The sequence below is a fragment of the Neopelma chrysocephalum genome, unplaced genomic scaffold, assembly GCF_003984885.1.
Source record: "Neopelma chrysocephalum unplaced genomic scaffold, ASM398488v2 Primary Assembly neopelma1_59, whole genome shotgun sequence".
In the NCBI taxonomy this organism is placed as follows: domain Eukaryota; kingdom Metazoa; phylum Chordata; class Aves; order Passeriformes; family Pipridae; genus Neopelma; species Neopelma chrysocephalum.
The window spans coordinates 26,451,977-26,465,735 of NW_020897714.1; the positions used below are offsets into that span (position 1 = coordinate 26,451,977).

Below are 13,759 nucleotides of genomic sequence, written 5' to 3' on the forward strand. Positions count from 1 at the left end.
ACTCATCATTTATAGTCATTATACTGCCTTTGGGAAAAAGTAGCTTCTGTCTCTGTTATTTCTAAAGCTTAAAGTGTAATTATTTTTAACCTCTTACATCAATAAACAAAGCAATCTAGATACTTCTCACAAGGATGTTATCTGCTTCAATAAAAAGGAACAAAAAAAACTACAGATATAGGAAACCATTGAAAAGCGGTAAAACACACCTGAGTTTTCCCATGGTTTTCACCTGAGTTGCAGAACTATCTCTAACAGCTGAATTTTCTTTGTACTAACCTCTGAGGAGTGTGTGTTAGGGCTAGAGGGGGCTCAAAGGCTGGTTCATGTAAAAGTTGTAACACTTCACAGTGGTGGTAAGTCTGAGGAAAAAAATAAAACGTTTCCATGAAAACCCTGAGAGGATGGTGCTCTGTGTTCCTCTTATCTACAAGCTTTTAACTAAAGTTCACCTGTTGCTTTGCCTGCATGGTGAAAGTAGAAATAAGAAGTCATTGTGATAGGTTACAGAGAAATCTAACACCTTCCGGGAATGCAACCGCTTCGGTCCTTGAGTCAGGAACGTACTTTCAAAGGCCAGTTACAGTGTTATTAAAGCAGCTTCTGTGCTTGGTGTTGAGGGTTGTCCTTGAAAAGAAGATTTTGACCTTCGTGATAATGATGCAGGGAAGAAATCCCTCACCATGTCTGCTCTCATGAGAGTCATTTAATGCCATGAGCCATGTCTAACAGGTAAAATAGATGCAGGACTTTATGTGCAGGGGATATCATCTGATCAGCCAGAGAATAAATGTACACTATGTCATTTATACACACCTAGTTGCATTCAGACATCCAGGTGTCAAAGTTCACATAAGGACCATCTCCTTGTACCTCTGTCCCCCAGGGCAATCCTTAGATGGTCACAACTTTCTGTACTGACCAGTGTTTGACTTAAAACCATTGACATTGAGGGAGAGGCTCCCTGTACCCGGATCACTACAGACCTCATGCTGAGGACTCCCTCCAACTTCCAACTGCTCTGTGCTGATGATGTTCCTTTTAGAGATAGGACATTATTTCTTGTTTGGTTTCAGTGTAACTCCATAGCAAGTATTAGTTTCAAGTAAGGTACCCTAGAAAAAATAAGCATTGACTAGGACTCACATTTTCTATTATTCTTTCTCCAACCAGCCAGTCCCTGCCTTTCTGGTGTTTTAAAAATGTTTTGGCTATGACTAAAGGTTTCTTTTTTCTTTCTTTTTTTTTTTCCTTTCAATTATGTCTCTGAAAGACTGTAAATGTTTTTATATGAGAATTGTAAAGCATTGAACGTGCATCTGGTTTTAAGTTTGGGAACTATTATAGTCAATAGCTGCTTCTATAATTTGCCCTTTTTATGCTAATACTTCCTCACCTTGAAGGGCATGTTGCTTATACATTCTTTGTTTGTGCTTCCACGTCTCATTACCAAGAGTGGCACAGCAGGTTCACAAAATTAAGAATCAAACAGACAATGGACAGGATTCTTCTCCTGCCTCTGTTTCCTGTAAATTTTCACAGATACAAGTGAAATCTTAAAGTCCATATTTTTTTCTATATTGTTCTGAGATTGGTTGCCTGCCACTTTTTGAAATCTTCTTACTCACCTAATCTCAGAACAACCTCTGATTAGCTATTCATTTCCCTTAGTGCTTACATATACAAATATACAAAATATATATATGCATGTACTATTTATTGATACAAAGATACATATTATATATATATTTGTGTATGTTATGTCATAGAAATTTATATATAAATAAGATATAAAATAAGTGCATCCAATAAAGTGTAAGAATGCAGGGTATACAACATTTTTTAATAATAATGAACAATTAAATTTAAAATTTTAATAGGAAACAATTAAATCATTAAAAGAACCAGTTTTGGAGCCCCTCACTTCACAAGGCTGCTGGACAAGCCCAAATATACTTGAGGTGGGGGAAGTTCAAGAGGGTGAGATGGTGCATCAAAGGGGTGGGAGACAGAAACACACAGTAAGACCATCACGGGGTGCACACTTGTGTTTCCTTATCCTTAGGCTGCTGACCCTACCAAAAGTTTCTGGTCTGTTCCCTTTTCTGCCCTATCCCGCAGCAGTGAAAGAAGGAACAGGTGCACAAGGGACAGCACTGTTTGGAGAAACAAGAGAAAAGGCTGATCAGCAAAAAACACATCCCATACTCTCTTAATAAAGTTCCTTAGCACATAAGTTACATTGGTAGTCCGGAGTTTCTTTCTTACGTGTGTGGCAGCAGTCTGTGAGTAAACAGGTCTATGCCACCGCTTCAGTTAAAATCCACTTCCTGTGCCCCTGGTGGGAAGCTTTGGCAGTAGAAATCCCTTTTCTGAAGCCAGTAAAAGGTCAATTGCTGATCTGAACAGAAGCCAAGTTGTAACCTGACTTGTAAACCAAGATGCTTACAACTTACAGAAGGGAGCAAGAAAGAGCTTTGAAAGAAACAAGAACTACAGCTGAATAAAAGATTGAATTATTCTCCTCGATAAATATTGATATTTTTTCTGTAGTCAGAACCATTTGAATGATTTGTTTAAATACTATGATTATTTTGTTTCCTTTTTTTAACATTCTAATGGTTATATTAAAATGTTATTTCTTTTAGCAGGTTGAAAATTATCACTGAATCCTTTTTCCTTGTCAAAAGGTGGGATCATGAGCTTTCTTTAAAATGATTTTGTTTTGGAATATTTATGATTAAACCCATACCTAATTATGACTTTATAGTCCTACTGAAATTAGTTAGGAGGCACTCAAATGAGTACAGGCTAATCTCTACCATCACACTATTGTCTTGAGAACATCATATCTGAATAAGCTTCTAGACTATTAAACGGTTTGAACTTCCTATGTGATAGTTCGGTTGCTATGCAGTTTATCCTTAACTGTTTTTAACTTCCTTAGAATTTTATGTCCTTAAGTACCTTGCCTGCCTGACTCTTGCACAGCTTAGTTTTGCATTGAATGTCCTGACTTTCTCATAACAGTGATTTGTGGAACTGAACTTATTAACTATCTGACATTGATCACTGGGCTGCTAATCTCAGGAGAGAGTCAACTGCTGTTCCCAACTATAAATGTTGCACAGAAAACCTGGATCAAGGTCTTCATCTGATGGCAGCTGATATCTCTATTACATGTAATAAAGTTCTGATTAGCCAGGAGGTAATGCTTGATAAATATGTAGCAGGACAGTCAATGACAGAACATTATGACAACTCAAAGAAAGCATATTTAGAATATTATTTAAATGCAAAAGAAAAGCTTATTTTTCATTACTCAACAGATTTCTTTCAATGTGTCCTATTAATGGTAAGTCTCTGTTCTCCTTTCTTGCAAGCTTTTTTCCACTTTTCCTTGGATACAAAAGGATTATGCAATAGGAACAATGGAGAATAAGAAAGTGGAAAGGTGCAGCACAAACTCAGCAAAATCCAATAAAACAGAGATAGAGAGTATGAAGTTTGGATCTGCTTAGAATTTATTGGTGAAATGACTGAATAGAAGAAAGGGCACTACAACATTCATTTGTAGTTCAGGTGTAATTCTGAACCAGGAGAGTAGAGAGTTTACATTCCTACTATGTTACCAAAGTACGGAGCGATAACAACAGAATCACGGGAGATTAAAAGAAAAAACCCGTGAATCATATGTTAGCTGGCTTTTTCCTCTTTTTTTTTCTTATCAGATACCAAAGTATCTGTGATGTATTAGATAATAGAAACCCAGAAAAGATTTCTGGGCTGTGGAAAACTGAAAAAAAAGAAAAAAAAGAAAAAAAATGTCTATGAATGGAGAGTGAATGTGGACATCCAGGCTTAAAATACCAGCAGGATATAAAAATGGCTTGTTCTGCTGACACCTGCAGTAGCAGATCGATTTCCTAGCACCCATCTACTCACAGTTCCTTAGGGCAACCGGACCTGAGAGGCAGTGCCTAAATCCTGATGACTCACAGACTGATGGACATGGGACAAGACAGAGAGATTAATCATATCTGAAGGGTATAATGAGATGCATCCCAAACCGGCACACTCCTCAATGGTTTCTTACTCCTCAGTAACAGCTCAGGTAGTGTGGGGAGAGGCTCAAAAACTCAACCTCCATGTCACTGTGAGCAACTCTGACCAGGTCGCCTGGGTACAGAGTCCCAATGCCTGAGGGCTTGCCAGGCTGCTCACACACATCCTGCCACTGGAGGTACTGGTGCCTCGGTGTGAGAGACTGAAATATCTTTTGCTCTAACCAAATCCATCACTCCTTTCTTCAAGGTGTTGCATTGAGCTGCATTGTTGGCGTTGTCTTGCAGCTTTGTTTTCTACAGGACAGTTTGACAATCTTAATTTCAGGTGTCTATAAAAGACGAAAATCAGCATTTCTAGGCCTGGGTTTACCCCCTCCTGACCCAGAGTTCTCAAAGAGTTCCCACAGATCATAGCCACTAGAGCACTTGAAGAGGATCAGGTTAGGGAATACTTAGCAAATGGCACACCCCTTTGGCCCTGATGGGATGAACAGACAGTGGTTGAGCAGGAGATTTGGACAAGATGACCTGTAGAAGTCCCTTGCAACCTCGAGCACACTGTAAACTAATTGAAACATGGGAGGTGAAACAAAATGGTGATCCTCTGTCTGAAATGGGGAGGGACTTTCTGTTTGATGTACTTTGGGGTAAATTGGATAGGGCAACAGATGAGACACAGAACAACATGCAAACATGGGAGGGAGGATGTTCTGCAAACCTGCTGAGGTGAAGTCAACAGACAGCATGTCTGTTGAAGGGGCAGGACTTCCAGGGGTAGTAGGGCAACGAGGCAGTGGATGACAGGAAGGAAAAAGACTTTTCCAGGAGCTGCGTTTTGGGCATCTGTCTCTTCTGTTCTTGTATCAGAGGTGTCTATAGGAGTATAATACTTCTTCATTTGACTATTAGGCAGTGAAATATTAGCCATGCTAATTATGACTATGGTGCAGATTTTATAGAATATGAATCTCCCTGCTTTCACTCACTCTGATCCTAGATGAAAAGTTAAACAGGGTGTTGTAAATTACCCACAGGGGATGACAGGATGGTACAGATGGGGAAAATTAAGTGAACATGGAGCAATGAATTGACATCAGGATCAGACTGGATCATTGCTCTTCTTGATTTCCCGGTATCATCCCTTCTTAATCTAATCTTTTTATATTGGCACGGTGTGAGAAAAGTCAGATAGGCAATTCCAATTTCTGTTTGGTCTGAAGATTGTCTTGGCAATCTGACACAATGGACGTGGCGTGGAAAATATAAAAGAAAGGAATATGAAACACAGAAGACCCTACAAGAGTAGGATGAGGAAAGAAAGGGGCTAAGAAAGAATGGAAAATCAGTGCTACAAGTGAGTATGAAACAGATGTAGGTCCCCCAAAATAGAGATGCAAAAAATGGATGAAAGTGGTGAAGAAAACAAGCACATTGAGAAATAATCATCACGTGAGAAGTTACAAGAGTATGTCAGAGTGTTTTGCGCAGCAGGCTGAATAGCAAGGTAAGAAGTGGGTTGGAGAAGAGACAGGTATTGCATGGGCAGCAAGTCCTTTCTGTCAGGCATCATTTCTGCATTATTTTATGTCTCCTCAAGTAGGATGCAGAGAGGGGAAGAGGATGTTTCAATCCTGACTGGGGCTCTTGCATGCCATCATCACAATAAGACTTAACAATCTTAATAATAGTCATTATATTTGTTTTGTTCCATCAAACACTAAGATTTCTGGGCTTTAGGAGAGCCTGAAAATTCATAATGAAAATGCAAGCTCTGTGTGCTTTAGTTCGACTTTATTTGATTGAGAACTGACACCTTGTACAGGCTCTCACTGTTCCTAAATTATTATAGAAGAAATAAAAGAAAAAAGTCTAACTTCTCTGTATGAACAGGAATGAAAGCTTAGCAGGTCTCAGGTGGTTTTGCAAGCATTCACTGTGCTACTGCTGCAGAATATGTCCCTGCATTGTGATCACTGCTGGCTGACCCACAGCTAATTTAACAACCATTTTCTTTTTCCTAAAGGAAATCAGAAGACTATTCACATAGGTCAGAATTCTATGAATTCGGACTCTCTAAGTGTGTCTCATAATAAATAAAGAGTGATTTATTTCTACTTGGAAAAGGGAATTTAGTAATTGCGAAGGACATGCCTGAGTGTCCCCTGACCAATAACAAATGGTTCATGTGACATAAGGTGTCTGTGATGAGTGCCACAGTAAGAAATAACATTTCTTTTGTCTTTCACCTTAAATATTAAGACAAATCCCGGTGCCTTAAAAATATTTAAATTAAGGAAAAACAGACTGAGTTCCATGCAGCAGAGTAGTACCTCTTACAAACCCCTGAAGTAAATGGATATGTTTTTCCAAAACAACTGTGTCACTGAAAAGCTCTTGTCACTAAAAGGTTACAAAAAAACCCTCAAAATCTTCAAACCACCAGTCCACAGATGCCAGGCAAGAGAAGTGGACTTTACAGCTTGCACAAAAGGAAAGAGGTCAAGACTTTGCCAGACCCAGGAATCTCAAAACTGTCTTTCTTAGACAATGCAAAAAGGCTGAAGCTTGTAGCTTTGTCAAGAATGCTTTTTTTTCCCTCAGAAAGGGCCAACTTTCCTTCTGTCCCTGTTACTGACCGGCTCTATGATGTAGGGGAACTCACTGAACTTTTTGGTACCACAGCCAGCCTCACTGCAAAATAAAGGCCCTTAGAGCACTGTCTTCTTTAGGATTGTGAAGCTCAATTTTTTAAGGTGTGTACACAAACCTCAGCTTGACAGAGTAAAGGTTTGTTTATTAATTATAATCTATATTTGTTGACTAGTGATTTGTGTATTTAATTGGGAACAAAGTCAGTTCTCTAATATGAATATAGGAAGGATAGAAAAAATGTTATCTCCCACTCAGATGGGATTCCAAGACACTTATTTTTAGTTCCAGAAGTACTTGACTGGGGCTAGGAGAGTGATACACAGCTGGCCAGCCTCATGCTACAATAAGGCTTCCACAAAAAGAAGGCAGCCTTGTACTCCTCCTTAAGAGAGTTGAGACAAATGTGGAGGGTCCTGAAGAACTCCACAAGCAGAAGGGTGACTGAGGGAAGTGTGATGAGATGCAGAGAGCTACTGGGAAGAGAGATACTTCTCTAAAGTAAAGAAACATTAAAATGCTCCAATAACCTAAAATATACTCTAAGTAAATACATACCTATAATATTTATATATAATAGGATATACATATATATGTATATAGGATCAGATGTACAACAACTTTGCAAAAGGAGACTTTTCATTGTGGTCAACTCATTGACCACAAGGAGGTAATGTGCCCTTGCAGAAATGATGGGCAACAACACTGCCAGCAGTTCAAGGGGAGTGATCTTTCTCCTCTACTTAGGGTTGATGCAACCACATCTGGAGTGCTGAGAGCAGTACTGGGCTCATCAGCACAAGAGGGACATAATTATGCTGACGTGAGTCCTGTCAAGGACCACAAAAGTGATTAAGGGACTGAGACACCTCTTGTATAAGGAGAAGTTGAGATAGACGGGAACATTCAGCCTGGAGAAGAGAAACCTCAGTGGATATAAATACCTGACTAAGGGGAATAAAGAAGGCAGAGCTGGGCTTTCCTCATTAGTGCCCTGGGAAAGGACAGGGTAGAATGGGCACAAACTAAAACAGAGGAAATTGTTTTAAACATTACAGCTACTCTTTTTTTTACTGTGAAGGTAGTCACATGCTGGGGCAGGTTGCCCGGAGATTTTGTGAAGTCTCCATTGTTGGAGATTTTCAAAACTCAACTGTGTAGTAAGGGAGAAGGACTAGAAAACTCCCAAACTAGAGGTGCATTCACATCTCAGCAATTCTGTGGTTCTGTGATTCGGTAATCAAAGAAAATCTTCTATCGCCATGAGACAAAATAACTAGGTTGATAGGTAAAGAAATGGGGTGCTGAAGAAAATCAGCAATTTTAAAAAAACCAACATGTTCTTTCTGTCCTTGATTTGCATTCAGTTGAACTAAGGCATTAAAGAGTTGTCAAAAGAAAATATTCCTTAGTAGTTCATTGCAGGAAAACATCAAGAACAAATTTACGCACATCTGTCCAACATCCTGCTAATCTATGTTCATTAACCTTCAAAACAGTATTTAATGAGCTTGGCTTTTATCTAGACCTCTGGATTTCACCTTGAGAGAAAAAGCTTTTTCTGCTTGGTCTATTTGTTGAGTGTTTGGAATGAAAAAAATGCAAGAAGCCTCTGAAACATCTTGGTGAAGAGATTCGAACTTCTGTGTCTCAGACTCAAGTTTTAGGCCATATCACAAAAGAATACTTCATCTGAATCAAACTAAGCTCTGTTCTGTGTGTTATATGTTTTATACTCAGTATCATCCTTATACAAGATTTTGGCCAGGCACAGTACACTCCAGTTCCTGCCCACCACTCCTGTGATTTCAGTGGGACAGTGAGCAAATGGGAGCAAGCAAACTGAAGAGTACTCTCAGTAGTCATCCAGGTGTCCCCTGACTCAGAAATACTGAGGAGGAGGTCCTGGACTTCTCATGGCCATGAGAGTGGGCAGCCATTTGGCAACCTGACTATAAACAACTAGGGGCACCTCTGACTTGTTCAGATTTGCAGTGGACAGACTTGCAGGAGATCAAAATGTCAGCAAAAGAGGAAGAGATAGAAGCAGTTAATCAACAAGATGAAAGGTAAGGAAAGGCAGAGCAAGGGCTAAATGAAATACGTTTTCCCTTCATTTCTAGTTCTGTTTTGTTTTGCATTTTTGGAGACAGACTAATCTCATTATTTCTTGTAAAGACATCATCAATTAATACAGCATTGGCAGGCAGAACCATAGCTTGGAATCAAGACTTATAGTGGGAGGTGGATTGGGTTGGGACCCCTTAATTTGATTTCTACTCTTCTTACTGACAAATCTTCCTACTACAAGGTTTCTACTTCTTTCATTGCATGTTTTAATGGATAAACAAGGACATAGAGAAAAGGTAATGCTCTCTGCCTGGAGTTTGAGCATTCTTAGAGGTCTCTAGAGGGAATTTAAATATTGGTGTTTTCCAGTATGTCTATTCATCTTAATAAATTGGTACTAGGCAACCAACTCAAATACTGAATTCATGGTCGGCAACACTGTGTAATTTTGAAAGCGTTTTCAATTCTCTTTTGTTGTCATTAAATTAACTTTCTCTAAAATGAAACTTGGAAGTCATTTGGGAAGATACCCTTTCTGGGCCCTGCCAGGAATCAGTTGTATGGATAAGATCACGTGAACTTTAACTTATTCTAGCCATTCTAGAGCTCTCATGTTCACCTTGTTTTCCTCAAAAAACAAGGAAAGAGTATCCTGAGAGTATCCTATACATTCTTAATACGTTATGCTATTAAAATTGTTTTTAGTGATTGCAGAGAAGTTTCTACACTATCTGGGGCAAATAATAATTCAAAGTTGAAATAAATAAAAAACCTAGGGTAGCTGTCATGTTTTAAACCTTTGTGCATATCCCAGGAGTTCAGGAAGCAGCTTTTCTTTCTCTGTTGTGGTGATTCTGGCAGGCAGTATCTTGCTGGCCCCATCCTTGACAGACTGATTCATGGGCTAGAGAAGATCTTAAGGTTATGTGCCGTGAAGAATAAGAACAGAATATGACATCCAAGACCATCAGTTTCATAGAGCTGTAGACAGAACAGTGTCATGCCTACCACTAAAATCCTACATGCACACATAGAGCACTTTGAACCTTTTTTAGGGGCTGTGTGTGCAGTCACACACCATGCATGCAGGAAATAAAAAGGGAAGATGTCATGCAGGATATGACAGCGAGGGCCTCTGGTGAGTAAGCATAAGATCAGTAGAAGGGGCATAAAGCCAAATATCGCTCTAGATAGTGTACAGTATGGACACATCCACTTTGAACTGAGGGGAGGAGAGGGGAACTTAGCAAGGGTGACTCCTTGGTCCGCAACCATTCCTTCCTCCTTGGGGCCAGGAGGAATATACCAAGCATCAGGGAAGGATAATGCTCAGAAATTATCAATGGTGATTCTCAAGCCTCAGATGATGGAGCAGTGTCTCCTGTAAACCCTGTTATCAGAGGTACATTCGGCAGCCCTATTAGATGGAAATGCGTCTCCAACAAATGACCCAGTACACTTGGATATGACTTTTTCCACATGGAACAGCTTGAGAAGGACTTAATAAAACAGAAGGTAATGGTCAGTTTTGGACCATGGGCAGGGCCCAGGGATAAACAAACTGTTTCTCAAAGAACAGTGCCCGTTCATTGTATTAAGCATAAATGTGATCTTATGCAGCTTAAACTTAGCAGCCTGTTGTCAGCTCAAAAATGGATTTATGTCCCTTTAACCTTTGTTTGTATTTGACTGACATTTAAAATGAGAAGTTCTCCAGGATTATATTTGTGTCCCCAGTTTATATTCTGCTTGTTTTTAAAGATGCGCTGATCATATATGAAGCATCAATATCCTGATATGCAGATGTTACAAAATAACGCTAATTACTATGATGAAATATTATAGTTTTGTATGTCAGTTAAACTAAACACTTCATGCTTGCTTTAGTAAACACCATACAATTTGTAGGATTTCTCAAATCTAATTATTGAATAACTGATCATTCAAATAACAAAGCAGCAGGGAATTGCACAGTACATGACCTTCTTCCAGTTAATGAGTATTGCTATTTGTTAAAAAATAGTGCTGATTTCAGTTATTGCATGGCTCCATTCTTTGGCCTTCTACAGCAACTAAGAAATGTTCAACTAATTGAAAAGTAGGGACAATTCTGAAAACAACATACAAGGCTAATGAATAAGAGGACATACTTTTATTTAGATACTAATGCAAATTTTAATCACAGATAAGCCTAAATGCATTCATATGTTCAAACACAAACACAGGCACACAGCACACAAATATGCACTTTCACTGGGTTAGCATTTTTGTAGTCTTTTTTTCTTAAGGGTGTTGTGCATGTGAGGTTTCTATGTCCAACTATTTGAGATTTTCCAGTTATAACCCATTGCCGCCTGTCCCTGAAACCGGCTAAGTTTGACGGATGGGGTCAAATTAATAATTGTGGTATGCTTTGTGCAGAAGTCTGCACTAAAAAAAATAGTAATACAAGGAAGTGTTTAAGAGATGGAACTGGATGTGGCACTTAGGGATATGGATTAAGGGTGACTATGGTGGTGCTGGATTGACAGTTGGTCTAGATGATCTTGAAGGTCTCTTCCAACCTTGATTATTCTGTGATTCTGTGATAAGTGACTTTCTTTTTTCTTGTATCATAAAGCAGTGGCTGGGCACTGCTGTAAAAGCGAACGTCTCTCCTCTTGAATAAAGTAAAAAATGTACCATGTGAAAAAAAAAACAAACAAACAATTTACTGCACATTAAACTCCCTTTTGTTATGTGCAATATTTAGGAAACCTTGGCTCAGAGGAAGTGTACTGAAAGCTCCCTCTGTTTACACAATGCTAAATCTCTGTGTTTTCCGTCTCAGTCCCACCAGCAGTTTCAATAGGCAAAGGCTCACAGTCAGGTACAGAAGTTAAAAAAAGTGAGACCTCAGGAGTGACCAATATGTTCAAAAAAAAACACTGTAGCTGCAAAAAACCCAGTTTCAGTTATGGTCAGAAAGAGGTTGACAGAGATTTATTTGTGTTGTCAGAAGACAGGGAGCCAGAGAGGAGGGTAGAAAGAAGTTGGAAAAGAATTCAAATTCTCAAGGAAAGGTAAGAGCCAAGAGGATGGAAGACAACATCCTCTACAAAGACAGCAGAAAAGATCATCTAAAGTACTTTTCATGCTGTTGAAATGGATTTTTTTCCAGTTCTATCAAAACAAACAAACGTAATTGGGTGTGACTAATTACATGTTACTTTAACAAATATGCTTCAATTCACTCTAGTTCTCATCCCAACATCTGCAAAGCCACTGAAGTTTGGGAATATTTGCTACTTAAAATTCTACATTGGGTGCTAAATTAATGAAATGAAGATATTTTATAAATTCTTGCAGCTATTAGAGAAATTTAATTACTGAAAAATATTACTGAAACTGAGAGAATGTGCTGTACAAACGCTGGGGCACCAGGGAAATTAAATCATTTTGCTGAGTGTACATAACGTATCACTTTGCTGCTTCCAAATTGCCCCAGAGCAATCAGTGAAATGACTGATTTTTCAACGAACAATGAATTTAAGGAGACCTATTGGGTCCTCTAGTGACGTCCCTTGTTGATACAGGTAAACATATCAATAGTATTTTCACATACATACCAAATTCTCACTTAAAATCAGTTAGATTCCACTGTAGGAAAGATATTTCAGAACGTCTGTACTCAGAGTATTAGAATGCCAATAAAACTGTATTTGTAGTTACTTACCTTCTATTTTCTTGAGACCAATATTAATTAACATAAATTAGTCTTCTCCCTCTCTCATGTTTAGCCCATGCAGTTTTAGAAATTTACTCAACTGATTAAATCATAGGTTAATTAAATTAAATCTAATTAAAACTTAAAGGTTTTCTGTTCCTTCAAATTGTTGAGTAGTCTTTTTTTGAACAATGAATTAATCTGTTTTGGTTCCTTCTTTATTTTGTTTGGAGAATCTGAACTCCAAAATACAATTTGCTAGTGCCTCGTATGAGTGTCAAGACTTAACACCTTGACAGGATATCTACTGTCAGATTGACTCAGAAATACCCTCTTTTTTCCACCCCCCATCACAGCAGAACTTATAGAGAGACAGCAAATTCAGAATCACCATCTGATCCACCAATGCCTGCAAATTTTTGAACAACTTTGTATTTTGTATCTGGTAACTCTTCTGTTTTAATTATTAATTTCTCAGTGGAGGTTTTTTCATTTTACAGTACAAAATTTCATCCTATTTCTCTAATTACTGTCTTTAAGGCATCTAATCAACAAAATTAACAGACTCTGCAAAAATACTGATTTTTAAAGTCCATGACAGCTTTAATGGGTGTGTGCAAATTAAGATCTAAGGGAAATCTGTCTGATCTGTCAGCCTTTGCTGTGCAATCCTGTGCAATGTGCTCTGGGTTGGCCCCACTCGAGCAGGGAGGTTGGACCAGATGATCCCACTGTGGTGCCTTCCAAACTGACCCATTCTGTGACTCTGTAATTCCCCCTGACTGTTTCATATCTTTAGCAAATGCCATTAATATCCTTCTTTTCTTTAACAGTTACTGTAACTAAAGAAAAAAAAAATCCAGGATTGTAGTAAACCTTCCTTCTAGCACAGTAGTTCCTATTTCAATGCAATATAAACATCTTCCCTTCAGCCTGTTTCTTGCTTGCTTTGCTACTCATGTAATAATCCTCATGATCTCTAGTTTCACTAACAATTTTCTGTGACCTTCTATTAGGTGTATGCTGAATGGTTAGATCTGCTGTATTTCTCTTGATTAGCAAATATACACTGTTCAAACGGTGAGGTATCAGACTAGCCAGGAATTAAGTGGCATTACTGCTTTTCAGCTCATTTGCTTCCATATCTTTTCTTATTTTTTCTTTGCAGTCTGCTGATTGCTGACCCCTGATTTCAAAGCCTTAGCAAAGAATGTGTCAAGAAAGATGCAGTCCCTGGGTTAATGAAAGGTTAATTCACAGTTACAGG

General features: G+C 38.6%; 1 long non-coding RNA gene across 2 annotated transcripts in view; it reads left to right on the forward strand.

Moving 5' to 3' along the window:
- The first annotated feature begins 2,651 nt into the window (after positions 1–2,651).
- Positions 2,652–13,759, forward strand: part of LOC113966325 — a 30,888-nt gene continuing 19,780 nt past the window's right edge. For both annotated transcript variants that reach the window (XR_003533783.1, XR_003533784.1), the window contains exon 1: positions 2,652–2,690. This is a non-coding gene — a long non-coding RNA (uncharacterized LOC113966325). The remainder of the gene's footprint in view (positions 2,691–13,759) is intronic.